The 14910-nt window shown below is 44.7% G+C and overlaps 1 long non-coding RNA gene across 1 annotated transcript; it reads right to left on the reverse strand.

The window, feature by feature from the left end:
* Positions 1-219: 219 nt before the first annotated feature.
* Positions 220-10438, reverse strand: LOC307208044. The gene is made up of 3 exons (XR_013834940.1): positions 10324-10438; positions 1981-2049; positions 220-481 (listed from the first exon to the last, which is right to left on the reverse strand). It is a non-coding gene; the product is annotated as an uncharacterized lncRNA (long non-coding RNA).
* Between the last annotated feature and the right edge of the window lie 4472 nt (positions 10439-14910).

Consider the following 14910-nt stretch of genomic DNA (forward strand, 5'->3'; position numbering starts at 1 on the left):
GTCTGACAAATAAATTACTATTTTAATTTCTCTATTGCTGCGTTGAATATTTCATTCCAGCTAAGCGTTAACCACAAGCAGGGTGCTACATTGGAGGGTATGTGTGAAGACAGATTTAATAACAAGAATGGTGACGGCAAAACATTACTATGCGATGGCACCACCTTCCCTAGAATTACGAAAGAGTAAAGGAAAGTGAGAAGCGAGCATTGCGAAATCAGGACAGTTATGCTGGGTTTGGCGAAATGCAGTTTTGCTTTATTAGCTTATATAAATATACAGGCTGGTGTCAGAAGGCTGCCAGCTACCCTTGAGTCTTTCAAGACAGAATTGACCTGACATGACTGGATATTTTGTGGGACTAATGGAGCTGCTCTGTGGACTGAAGAAACAGCATGAAATGTCCAAACAGTTGCTGAAGAAGATGGGCAGGAATGGAGCTCTATTTCTTGTTCCTTTTGTTGATGTATTGTTGTTATATCTATACATAAAAAAGCAATACAATTTTATATAAAGAAAGAAAGAAACCGAAAGAAATAAGTTTCACATACAAGTAATTACATTTCTGCAGCCAGGTTCCTCTATGTGCTGCTTCAACATTTTGACCATTCTTCCTTTCATTTTGTCTGCCCTGAGCTCTCTTGATCTCCATTGGGCATAGGGAGAATGTGCCCCCACCTACCCACCCTAGCTTTTGTTACCATGTGGATAGCGGCAGTGAACAGTCTTGGCTTTTTAATAAACTCCAATGTGTGTTTATTCAGTGCTTTTCCAGCCCTTGACAAATGCAATTTTTGAGCTTTCTTGCAGCAGCTAAGAGCACTGTTTCCCCAATTATGAGCATTGCCCTTTCAAGCTTGGTATACTTTGCTGCTGGGCTTTGACCAATTCTAAGCCGCCCTCAGATAAGCAATTTTACAATGCATTTGCTCTATTTATCACATTAGTATCCTGCCATTTGACCAAGGGACACAGGAAGAGATACATGCCATTGACCCACTTCATCCCATGGTACGGTCTGTACACTTTGGAGACGTACGATACAAGTAGCTTTGCCAAAGCTAAGCAGATTTGGTCTGCTCAGTGCCTGGGTAGGAGAGTACATGGGAAATTCGTGAACAGCATTATGAATTCCTTGGTAGAAGGAAAGAAGGGTGTGAATGAATTAAACAATTTTAAATAGTGTTGAGGGTGCTGGGCATTTTGCTCCTGCCAGACATTTCTGGGTGTGACCTGGGGGTCTCCTGGGATTCTCTTGCAGCTGTTCCATAATTCTGAGATCTCCTGCATATGCTTGAAAATCCCCAAGATCTTCATTCAGCCTTTATTACTAGATCTGGAGAGTGTTAAGCTGGCTGGCTTGAATTTATCTGGTTGGTGTCCAGATGGGAGACTGCCTGGGAAACCCTTGAGTTCCATGGAAGAAAGGTGGGATTTAAATGTAATAAATCTATACCGCCATCCTGCAGAAGTAGGTCAGGTTGAGAAACAATGGCTGGCTCAAGACCTTCCAGCAGCCTTCAAGCCAGAGCAGGAATTTGAGCCCAGGTTTCCCTGGCAAATGGCCAAATCTAAACCTGCTCTCTCACACTTAAAGAACAAAATGATTGTTACAATTCCTTCCAACAGGGCTACAAGATGAGGTAGTATAACCTAGTTGGCCTCTCCTGCCCCAGCTAGCTCTGAGCTTTTAGGAAAGTGAGCTACGTTTGCAGCATCTCTTGACTAAGTAACCTAGCAGCAGATGCATTAGAGTCATATTCAGGCAGGTGAACTTCCAACAGGTAAAGCAGGTCCAGACTTGGCATGTAGAGCAGAATGAGGCTAGACGTAGACAGGGCTAATTAGATCCTTGGTGGGGAGTTAGGGAAAGTTTGATTCAGTTCCGATTTAATGATAAACTTACCAAAATTCACACTTTTTTTAAAAAATGGAAAAAACGAGACACTGAAAGAAAGTTATACAGCAGAAATTCCCAACCTTCCTGCTGAAATCCTAAAACATTTTATGCCGCAAATGTTCTGAGGTGTGCAAGAGTACCTCTCCAAACTGCAATAATGCAGAAAAAGATAAGAGAATAATTAATAAAGCAGAACGACATGTGGACAGTCCAGAATAAACCCGCCACTGATGCACTATTATTGCATCAGTGACACTTTGCAGAATACACCCATTGAAATACAGAAGTCTAGAAGGGCCCGTGCTGTGGGAGATGTGGGCTTTGGCTATCTGTTGGAATTTCAAGCTGTGTCTCTCTCCATCAAAGCTTAAGCTGTATATTCGTTCACATATGCAAATATCACAAAGAGACAATAAGCCTCCAGTGATCTCCTTCCACAGGAAACCTAACTTCATCAGGTGACAACTCCTGGAATTTTTCACTGCTTGTGGTGCTGTGCAAACAATATTCTGTGTTTGTAAAACTGCTCTGTTAACACTGCAATTTTGTGACTGCTTTACTAGCAAGGAAAGCACACACACACACACACCACTTACATCCTTCTCCTTGAGAACAAAGAGGGAGAACCAAACAGAGGAGATCAAAGGTGCAGTAGATAACAGCCAGGACAGATGGGAGGAGTGACGCTGGCCGTTTTCAAAATGGAAAGAAGGAATGGGGTCCTGTCTGATGTTTGGATCATAAACCCTTCCCAGCAGCCTTTTGAATGGGGACTGAAAGAACTCGAGAATGCCCACCAAAGCCAAGACTGTACTTGGATTCCTCTGATCTCACCTGAGCATCAAATTCAAGAAGGATGCTGACAAACTGAAAAGGATGCTAAGAAGATGATAAGGGATCTACAAAGCTAAATCCAATGAGAAAGGGCTAAAGAAGCTGGATAAGACTGTCCTTCAGACTGAAACTCAGCTGTCAGAGAATATGAGTTCTTTTGCTTCTTCTTTTAAACACAGCGGAAGAAGACTTCAAAAGACATGGAAGTACTTGCTTCAGCCTTGCAAACCGAAGAGGGGATGAGGGCTAACCCTCCCCACTTAAGATGCAGGACAAGGCTGTAGAAATATACAATTCTTCTCAAAATATCTAATAGGAAAAAAAATATCCAAAATAAGGGAAACACACACACACAGCCATAGGGCTTCTTTGGCTGTAATCATGCTGGAGACTGCCAGCATAAGAGAACAAGGGAGACGTTCATGGTGAGTTCTGGCACCGCTTTTTTTTAGAAAAACAGCACTGAATGGCACCCATTCTAAATATGTCCTCTGGCATAAAAGTTGTGGCAACCAATGCTCTATGCTAATCTCTTACAAACAATAGTAAAACTTGAAAGCCATTCATTTACCAGAGCAAGGTGGCTTTTGTCAGTTATCCTTGTGATTACGCAGAAGAAGTAAGAAGATAATAAAGGCCTGGAGTTATTCTCTCCCCCACATTTCCCCTCCACTACAGAACTGCCAATATTCCTTCCAAGAGAAATAAGGAGATAGACATACACACTCATTGCAGACATCCTTCGATAGTTCAAAAGCACCTCTCGCTGCAAGATGCTCACACAAGAGAATTATCTATTTCCTTGTCAACAAACTCATTCCTTCCGCCCCCATGAAGCATGGTCAGCTACTCCTTCCCATGCCTCAGTATCCTCAATTTAATAAAAAGTCCACATAACATCTTCAAAAGGTATGGCATCCCTGGAGGAATTAAAATTCATCCCCTTGCTGACAACACAAGAGGCAGCAGGTTTAATCAAGACTGGGGATTTCTGGGTCACTACAACAAGCTCTGGAACTCAACATGTAAATGCAAAACGCTTTGCAAAATGTCCATTAGCTGCAAAGTCAACATTTTTAGCCATGCACCTGTAATGTAGCTGGGCAAACATCCCATTATCAATGGAACAGATGTTTTCCGCTTTGTAAATTGGCCTATTATCAGCACGGTAAAGAGGTTCAGTCACTGCTCACTCAATAATTCTGCTGCGTTTCCAGTCAGCCCCTAAGAACTATGTCTGAGGACTCATATAGTCAGGTGCATAGAACAAATCTGTGGGGGGAAAGAAGGCAAGAAAAGGAAATAAAGGACCCTTACTAGTGACCAGAGCTGTATCAAAGTATAACAGATTGGTTAGGTTTTTATTGAAGAGGCTATAAGAGAACTGCACTGACATCATTGTCAATATGTGCTTGTAATGCCCTGCCAGTTGGAAGTTGCAACAATGGAGACATTAGCAGGCTCACATGCTGTGTTGTTCAAAACAAAAACAGAAACCAAACATAATAATTTATCCTAGAAAATGGTGGAGCAAATCAGTGCATTCTATGGCAGACTTCAGGGCACTGGAAAACCCCAACTTCATGCACTAATGTAAACTTAATCAATATCTCTGACATTCCTATCCTAAAACATAGTTTAGCATTACGCAAAGTTTTGAAGCTTTTGCTTCCACTTTTTATTCGCCTCACCTTGCCATGTAATTTAAACAAGCTGGACAAAATGTGGTTGATCTTAATGATGGTTGGCGGAAACAAGCCAATTTCAAATCACAATTTGCAAAGCTTTCCTGCTTTACATTAACCATAGCTAAGATAAACTTCAGTTTATCTCTTCCAAAGGAAGATTTCCTTTTCTCTGTTTTTATACTTGCATCAAATAATATTTTTTTAAAAATTGTAATGCATGTGTATTAAAATTATTCATTGAAAGTTTTGTCAGAAATTGGTGCAGGGCCTAAGCAAATTCATTGCTCACTATTAGGTTTTACAGCAGCAAAAAGTGGCTTGTTAATCTTTCCAATTTTCCTTTCACCAAAGTCAGCAGTTGAACCATAGGTTCCAGCAGGTTGATGCTCAGTGAAAAGAGGGCAACTTTGTTCCTAGACATTTCAGGAAGGAAACCTCACATGAATATGTTGCAAATTGGCCAAGATTCAAGTTAATGGAGGATATCAAATACAGGTCTCCAACCTTGCAGCAACAGGCTAGAGGACACTCAGCTGACCTAGTTTTCAATTCTGTGCCTGGCAGCTTCCTCTCGGGGACAAAATTGTATTTGTGGTAAATTTGCTGCATCTCCCTGCTGATGCTTTTAGGCACTCAAAGCCAGCTCAGAGGCTGCTGGATGTTATAGAAGTGACTAAGGAGTTAATTTTTCTCTAGACTAAGTGATGGAACTAGAATCTGGGACCCAGAAACAGCATGTTCAATTAAGCAGACTCAACCCCCACCCCTCTAGAGAATTCTGTGGTGCTGTCCGCTAAAGCAGGCACAAACACACTGGCATGCTTCTAGAGTTGCTGGTTCGAATCCCCACCCCTTTCAGGACAAAACATGAGGGAAGGGTTGTAGTGGAGTAGCAGAGTGCATTCTTTGCATGCAAAATGTCCAGGCAGGACTGGAAAGGCCTTCTGCCTGACACCTTGGAGAGCAGTTGCCAGCAGTAGCCAGATGTCAGGGACCGCCTGGATGAAGAGGAGTGGTGGGAGGGCAAAGAACATCCTAAGGAAGCAGCAGTGGCGGAAGACTCACAGCCAGGATCAGGGTGCACTGGCGGAGGAAGAGGGGTGTGGGGGGAGCACACCGCCCCCCGCAGCGTGATCCTGGTGGGGTGCCATTGCGGCTCCCCCCCTGCGCGCTGGGCACCATGGCCCCACAGACGGCACGCTACACCCACAGGACACACGTCACATCCCTGTGGGCAGCACGCCATGCCCCCAGGATGCACACCTGCCTGCTCTCCGCTCCCCGGTGCCGGTGCATGAAGGTCTGTCACTGTCAGGGTGGTGGGATTCTGAAGACAGGTCAGAGGAGGAGGAAGTCTGGGAGGCGAAAGAGGTGACAGGCTCAAAGGAAAGAGAAGAGCCAGAGGCAGAAAGCCCTTCTAGGGCAGCACAGAGTGCAGAGGGAAACCTGAAAGAGAGGAGATGGGGACAGAAGCTGCAACAGCTTTGCAGCAGCTGCCTAGTTCCACTGTAGTAAGCTGCCCTCTCCATTTCACTCCAAGGTCCCACAGGACTTTGCATGTAGCTGAACAGAAAGCTCAAGAAGCCTATGGGGGAGGTTCTCCCCACCAGAGTTTATTCCAGCTTGGGATATATCTGGAGGAGGAGGAAGCAGGGGGCCCCAAGGGCAAGTCTTGGCAATGTCACCACTGAGTGCAGCCATGCCTGTGCACTCGCTTGTATACTATTTTTTTGAATGAAACACTGGCTTTCCTTTGAGTCTCTGAGGCTCCATTCTGCCCTGTCCTGACATCAGAGGGCACAATTTCATTAAGTGCCCACCCTGCATATCCAGCAGTAATATGAGCATTGGCTGTGCAGCAAGTATGATTTCTGGAGTGGCGGGGGGCACCTCCCACTTGCCCAACTCATATATTTCTGGAAGAAGCAACGTGTAAGTGAGAACTACAGCAAAATGTGGTGGTGTGGAGGAGCGCTCATGTTCAGAATTCCAGGCCAATAGCCATGCTCTTTTTCGGGACATTCCATTCCACCACCACCACTACCAGTTTTCCATTGCCTTCCCCCAAGGTGCATCATTCAATGCCTACCAAGCATGCTTGGTTCTCATCCAGCTGTTCTGGTCCCCACCCCACCCCACTGGGACTCCCCGAACTCAAATATTTTGTGTGTGGTATGTCTCCAAACCATGGCTGCTATGGATGTATCACGGATGGTGCCATTTTGATTATATAAGGGGTGCATTCAGACGTAGCAATCTAGGATAGCTCAGTTGGTAGAGCATGAGACTCAGAGTTGTGGGTTCAAGCCCCATATTCAGCAAAAGTTTCCTGCATTTCAGGGGGTTGGACTAGATAGCCCTTGAAGTATCTTCCAACTCTACAATTTTGTGATTCATATATGCCAATAAAGGTTTGAGAATGCGAGATTCCATGATTCTATTATTACTGTGATAGTTTTCCTGAATATACTGCTAGTGCTCCTATCCCAAATTCTAACTTTACTTCCAGAATGTAGTTCCTGTTGAATGATGGAACTTTGACTTTTCAGTTGATATACTGTGCCATCATATCACACTAAATTTTAATTCGTGGGAAGGAACTGTGTGCTGGAATACTGTACCAAATTTCAGCACGTGAAAATACAGTGCAAAAATATATATACTGTATGCGGTTTTGTGGGTTAATGGGCTTGCATGCTATTTTTGTGTCTTCTGGGAGCAAATAACACAGAAATAAGTATTTAACCTCCTGCTAGATTCAGCGTGTTCTCCAGAAGTGTTTGTGTGAAAGAACACATAAAACGTGGAAATTATTATATAAGGAAATGTTGAGAAAATATTGAGTCTTTTAATATAAAGGATATATGACTATCACCATAAAATTCCCATTATTCTTCCCTAGCAAGTAAGCTGACGTGCTAAAATATTAACTGAAACTTCAGATAGTTTAGGGCAGGCATCGGGCAGGGCTTTTCCAGTCAGGGTCCACATACCCTTCTGGCATGCTGGTGGTGGACAGTGCCAGAAGCAAAAGTGGGCAGTGCAGCCCACCTCAGTCATCCCCCCAAAGGCCTTAACTTCCGGAGAGGCCTGTACAACAGAGGACAACAGCAAACACAATTCCAACAGCTTTTCCGTACTGCAATATGGAGAAGAGTCAGCCAAACAATATTATTTTTGCATTCGCTTGGTGAGGCTAATGCTGACAGACAACCCATCATCTCCCCCTGATCTGTTAGCGTATTTTACTGTCTTGTTAAATCTCACAGATGTGTTTGCATGTCACTGTTAACAGAGGTTTCCTTCAGGTTCTGATGGGTCGAGGAAGAGTTTTGAGTTTTCACCCTGGCAGGTGGTTGAGGTTATTATATAACCTTGTGAGCCACAGAAGGTTGCTGAGAGGGTTTATGGTTTACCCTACAACGTCTTTCTTAGCTTCCCCTCAAAAACAGGAAAATAACACCAGTCCTTAACACACCCACACCCATACACCAATTTCTTTCAGTAATGACCCCCCTCCCATGCCTAACAATAGCTTTAACTACCTACTTAGCAGCAAACAGTAACTATAACGTATAAGTAAACCACTTACAACCCCTCCTGCAAACAAGAAGAATTCAGATAAAGGACAAGAAGGGGAAGCAGGGAGCAGCTGGGGGGGGGGAGAAGTTAGATGTGTTGGAACATAAGAAGTTGGTAAAAGACTCTGCCAATCTAGCAGTTCAAAAGCACGCAGTGCAAGTAGATAAATAGGTACCGCTCCAGTGGGAAGGTAAACGGCGTTTCCGTGCGCTGCTCTGGTTCGCCAGAAGCGGCTTAGTCATGCTGGACACATGACCCGGAAGCTGTACGCCGGCTCCCTTGGCCAATAAAGCAAGATGAGCGCCGCAACCCCAGAATCATCCGCAACTGGACCTAACGGTCAGGGGTCCCTTTACCCTTAGAAGACTCTGCAAAAATCCATAGCTGGGCAATATATGGATTCTTTCCCTCAAATAATTCTGGACACTGCACTTCGCCCTTCATAGAGTTTCAAATCCTAGCAACACTTAACAAGCAATAGTGCTCAGATTTTTTTTTTTTTTTTTTTTGAGGGAAATAAGGTGCTTTAAAGGTTTACAGTGGTACCTCGGGTTAAGAACTTAATTCGTTCTGGAGACCCGTTCTTAACCTGAAACTGTTTTTAACCTGAAGCACCACTTTAGCTAATGGGGCCTCCAGCTGCCACCGCACCACCACCACATGATTTCTGTTCTCATCCTGAAGCAAAGTTCTTAACCCGAGGTACTATTTCTGGGTTAGCGGAGTCTGTAACCTGAAGCGTCTGTAACCCGAGGTACCACTTTAGTGTGTATGCAGACTTTTCTAACACCAGCTAAAGGCAGACACCATAGCTTCTCTGTCACTCTTCCAGCTTTTTCTCCCTCCCCCGCCTCCTCCTTCTCCTCTTCTTTGCTCTGATGAAGTGTTGTGGAGGACTCAATTTCTTGCTTAGCATTTTGTGACATTTTGATTGGCTCTGAGTTAGGTCCTGACTCATATTTAGGAGGGGGGGATAGGGCATTCAGAAGTGGAACAAATGGAGGGGGCGGATGGCAGGAGGTGCCCCTCACTTTGAGTACCAATCGGTCAAGTGCTAGATTTGTGTGACAACATTTGCTATGCTGGGACCCTACAGAGTTCGATAGTGGCCCACCGTAAGATATTATGATAAGCAGCCATATCCTGGATGACATAGCAGCACCCACACAGCTTTCTTAATTACTTATATCTTCATTATTAAAGGCACCCTTGCCCACCTGGAGATTTAAGCCCTCCACCTGCCACCTGAAGGGAGCTAAGCAGACCTCAAGACTTAATTTACAGAGCCTCCAAGTGTCCCTATTTTGCAGGGACGTCCATGATTTAGAGAAGCTGCCCCTGTTTCTGATTTGATCCCAGAAGGTCTCACTTTTCCTTAGGATGTCCCTATTTTCATGGGAGAAATGTTGGAGGGTATGGAGTTATCCGACCCCCGAGCCATCTGAAGGCAATCCTGTATAGTAGTGGTGTCCAAACTTTTTCAAAAAGGGCCAGATTTGATTAAGTGAAGGGCCGGGAAGGCCGACCAAATGGCCAACTAAAGTTGTTAACATTTTAACCTTTTTTTAGGATTGAAGTAGTTGAGGTTTAGGATTTTACCCCAGGAAGGGGTCGGATTAAACCAACCGGCGGGCCAGATTAGGCCCCCAAAACGGACTTTGGACATGCCTGCTCTAGGTTGCTTTTTTTGTCCCAGCCAGGCAGAGAAACGTGACAATAGGCAGACAGCAAGGAGTACATCTTTGTAAGAAGAAGCAAAACATGAAAAGTGAAGAATTAACATCGGGATAGTTTATTGACTAATTAAGAAATGCAATGTGATATTAGATTATTAGCACTCTGCGAAATTCAGAGCTTGGAAAGCCACCCAAAGATATAGAATTTGGTATTTATATTTGGCTTTTTTATTGTGTTGTAATTTGGAATGTTTTAATGTGGTTCTTTTTGGATTATTAAAATGGAAAACTTAATAAATATTATATACAAAAATAAATAAATAAAATAAATACTCAATGACCCGCCTTTCAAATAAGCAGAAATGAAGCAGCTGGTTGCCATGGTGAAATTGTGATGACACTGTCACTCTGTAGTGGCAATGATGAAGTCATAAGTCAGATCAAGGGGGAATTTTCCTCCAAGACCCTGCCTACCAGTTAACAGTGACATGAAATGGTGCACACGCTATATCTTGTTCATGTGCTTAGTTCATAACTTTTCTCTTAGTTAAATAAATAATAATGATATTTTATTACTTATCCCCATCTACTATGGGGGGCTTACAGCAAAATATAAAAAATAATGTCAAACATAAAAAACTACCTGATACAGGCTGCCTTCAGGTATCTTCTAAAAGTTCTGTGGTTCTTTATCTCCTTGACATCTGATGGGGGGGGGAGCATTCCACAAGGAGAGCGCTGCCACTGAGGAGGCCCTCTGCCTGGTTCCATGTAAACTCACTTCTCGCAGTGAGGCAACTGCCAGAAGGCCCTCGGAGCTGGACCTCAGTGTCTGGGCAGAACCTGATGGGGGTGGAGACACTCCTTCAGGTATCCTGGGCCAAGGCCGTTTAGGGCTTTAAAGGTCAGCACCAACACTTTGAATTGTGCTTGGCAATATACTGGGAGCCTTTAGGATTGGTGCTATATGGTCCCGGTGGCCACTCCCAGTCACCAGTCCAGTGCTGCATTCTGGATTAGTTGTAGTTTCCAAATCACCTTCAAAGGTAGCCCCACGTAGAGCGCATGGCAGTAGTCCAAGCAGGAGATAATGCTTGTCATCCTAAGAGCTGTGCTTCTTTCTTCCAGTTCTATGCGGTGAATGCGGACTATGGCAAGCTGAAAAAGGAGCACCCAGATTTCTGAAGAGCAAATGTTCCCATCTCTACAAGCTGCACAAGATGAAGTGGTTTAGATCTTCCAGAAGCCATCCGCACAACTCATATGCTTAAATCATCCAGCAAATCTTAAAATTGATTGCACAATTTGCTTAAAGTCAAAGAGTTCAAGAGAAGCAGAGAAGGGGGTGCTGGATACTGACTGCTGGATACCCCATACCGCTTCCGTTGGAAAAGGGGCATGGTTTAAGTAGCCCGGTCGCCCCACCCCTTCCCATTGTGCCCTGCCCCTTTCCCTGCAAGGGTTCAGGTGAGTGCAAATCGCCTTGGGGTGCAGCAATCTTTGGGGGAGGGGAGGATGCAATGCCAGTAGGATGATGGAGGGGGAGATAGCAGGCAGGGAAGCTGCTGGGTAGGTGGGGGAGGGAGTGCGATCCGCCGCCCCCCCCAAAAAAAATGAAGGGAGGTGGAAACAGGAAGAAAGACTTTGTATCTCATGCCATTTTGAAATGTCTTAACTTGAAATGCCAATAAAGGCATTTGTATTGTATTGTATTATGATTAACATGGGAAGTGGAATGGTAAAATGTTAATGAGGCGGACGCGATACTTCTGTAAACTGGCATGCCCCTTCTTGTGGGCGTGGAAGGAGGGACTTGCGGGTGGACAAGCGACTTTATAAGATGTGTTTTTTCTGATGAAGCTGTGCCTGATCTTGGGTTACCCCACTTGCAAGTGTGTATAATAAAAAGGTTTCCTAATTCACCCATTTTGTCCAGATCACTTTATTGAAAAGGATCCAGAGACCTTAAGTCAAAGGAACCAGTTTATTTATTTCTCACAAAGGGCAAAATAAATAAATAAATAATACCAATCCCTCAACTGCCAAAACAAACAGTCTTGCAGCACTGTAAAAACTAACAGATTTTGGGAAAACTTTTTAAAAATGGGTCAGGGGGCCTTGGTGGGTGCTAAGGAGGGTTTCTGAGGGTGCCATGGAGTCCACATGCCACACGTGTCATAACGGGGGAGGGGCTCCTCAGTCATCATTTCTTTATTAACAAGTGCCGCCCCCACCCTTGAGGCCTAGTTTCCCCAGCCCTGTCTATGTATGGTCTCCTGTGATGTCACAAACAGACATAGCAACTGAGGGGACAGAAGCAGTTTCTTATTCTAGAATTTCAAACACAGGAGGGCAGGAGGGGGACATTGGTTGCATTTCCCTCCACACAACACTAGTCAAATGTACAAATGAACAGAGCAATGAAAGCAAGCCTTATCTTTGCACAGGAAGGTGTTCAAGGAATGACATGCAGAGAGAAAGCACCAAACCCAATTAAACCTATTAAGAAATAGGTTGTCCAACCCCCTGAAATTCAGGGAACTCAGCTGAAATTTATGAAACGCTTGTATTTCTGCATGTGTTTATAGCATCCATATTGCTATTCGGAATACTCTAAATGGGGGTGGGGACCTCAGCTGCACACCCACCTCCCTTCATTTTTTTGGGGGGGGGGTCTCCCTCCCCCACCTGCTCAGGAGCTTCCCTGGCTGCTATCTCCCCATCCATCATCCCACTAGCATTGCACCCTCCACCAGCCCCCCCCCCCCAAGATTGCTGCGCCCCAAGGCATTTTGCACTCGCCTGAACCCTTGCAGGGAAAGGGGCAGGGCACAATGGGAAGGGACGGGGCGATCAGGCTGCTTAAACCACACCCCTTTTCCAACGGAAGTGGCATGGGGGGGTCAGTATCTAGCACCCCCTTCTCTGCTTCTCTTGAACTCTTTGACTTTAATAGGGAAGTTTTATTACAAAAAAGTTTAATGTTTTATTATGTTTTTTTATATGTTGGTGCAACCCAGTAAGATGTGTGGCGTATAAATAGTAAAATTATCCTTATGGGATGGGACGTCCCTATTTTCATCAGAGAAATGTTGGAGGGTATACATTTCAGACCCGGAGGCTTGGCAGCCCTAGTTCCCTCAAAGACTTTTGTCTTCACCTGTGTATTGGGGAGGTGAGGAAAATGACAAAATGGCACAGCACTCCCAAGCGCAGAAGCAAACCTTTCTAATCGTGGGTGGCAAGTGAGCTGGGGAGGCCACCTTTCATGGGGGCGAAGATCACAATTGAATCACACAGTTAGCTGGCCAGCCTGAAAGGAAGGCACAGAGAAAACCTCAAGACATTAATGATAACTAACCCCAACCCAGTGATCATTAATTTATTCCCTCAGATGCTCTCCCCGCTTCCCTGCCCCAACTGTGGGAAAGAAATGGCCTCATCTGCATGACAAAAGGAGTTTGTGTGTTTTGTGTTTGTGTGTAAGGGCATCCAAGCAAGAGGGGTAGAATTAAAATAGTGTGACATAAGCTCAGCTTTCATAATTGGCGAACTTGGCATTGTTGGGGCCTGACAAGCTGGCAACGTGTGAGTAATTATCTCATTAACCTCAACCAAGCGAAGGCAGTGAAGGGGAATCAGGAGCACATTCCTCCTCCTTTAACTAAAGATTCCCTCCTTTTTCCCAGCAGGTTTTTGAAGGGCAAGTGGCTTACAGGGTGTGCGAGAGAGGGAGAGGAAGACTGTTCAAGAACCCAAAAAGTCAAGGGGCAACTGACTGCCTTTTCTGGTGTGTGTGCTGTTTTGGGGTGGGGGGTGGGGAAGGCAAGAGGCCTCACAGGGAGAAACCCACAAGGGCAAGTTGGGAACCCGGATGAGGCGCCTCAGGGCATGTTGACTACGCAGGAGGGTTTTATTTGTTTGCTTGCTTGTTTCGAATACTTGACATCCCAAAAAGAAAACTTCCAGGGTGACTTACTCTACTCGTTGTTAAAACAGTAAATGGATATAACACTAGTAAAATAATGGTGAAAAACAGCAGTGTCTGCCTTATGGCTTTGTGTGCCTGCGTGTAAAATGATCCAACAGCATTAAACAGCTCTGGGGTTTACTGCATCTCATCTCCAGTTAGATTAGAATGACATATATGGGTCTTTTTTCCTCCTGTTTTTTCTTCACAACAACCCTGTGAGGGAGAGTAGGTTGAGAGTAACGGGTCACTCAGAAAGCTTGGTGGCTATTTGAGCTCGGGTTTCCCCGGTCTTTAGGTTATCTGCACATTATATGGCTTGAAACACAGTGAGGTTGCTTTTCCGTTGTGTGTTTCAAGTTCCATTTTTGTGTTTCCTGGGGGGGGGGGCAGAGTATGCGTGTCTTCAACTGATGCCCAGCATTGCTTCCCCATGCTGAACTGTAATTCACTGAAGCTGAGCATGTGCGATGGCTGATTTGAAATGTTACACATCTCATAGAATCATAGAACTGGAAGGGACACTGAAGACCATCTAATCCAGCCCCCTTCAATGCAGGAATATGCAGCTGTCCATTATGGGGAATCGAACCTGCAACCTTGGCGTTATCAGTACCATGCTCTAACCAACCGAGCTATCTGGCTTCTACTTTACCACAGCTTATATTATATTATCGTAGTGAATGGAAGCTGCTATGAAAGGAAACGCAACAAATAGCAGCATATCTCAAGAAGCCACATCTGGATGGTTGGCTAATGTCATGTGTATCTCACTGCAAACACCAGTGGTGGGAGCACACTGGAGTTAACAGTAATGTGTACACAACCACAGCTCAACACTCTTAATTGCTACACCATATTGGCTATAACGTAAGATTTGGTGCCATGCAAGCCTCTCTGAGGAGAACATATCAGAGCTGAAAAGCATATTACACTCAAAACGAGTCACCACTTGCTTCACCTGTGTGAATGTACCTTCCAGGGAAAAGCCTCTGGAGACCACCAGGTTAGACAGGTTTACGGATAGTAGGTTGTATCATTTGGGCATTGCAACACTGGGAAGCTGCCTTCGGCTTTAATAATCCACTATAAAAAAAACAGTGTGACATAGTGGTTAGAGTGCTGTGTTAAGTGTCTGGGAGACCAGGGTTTAAACCCCCCATTTAAACCCTAGCCCCTGGCCCAGATAAGCTCATGATTGGGGGAACCTGGTTTTGCCTCACTAACCAGCAACCTTCCTTTCCAAGTTTCTGAGACATT

This window comes from Podarcis cretensis (genome assembly GCF_951804945.1).
Source record: "Podarcis cretensis genome assembly, chromosome: Z".
Lineage (NCBI taxonomy): Eukaryota > Metazoa > Chordata > Lepidosauria > Squamata > Lacertidae > Podarcis > Podarcis cretensis.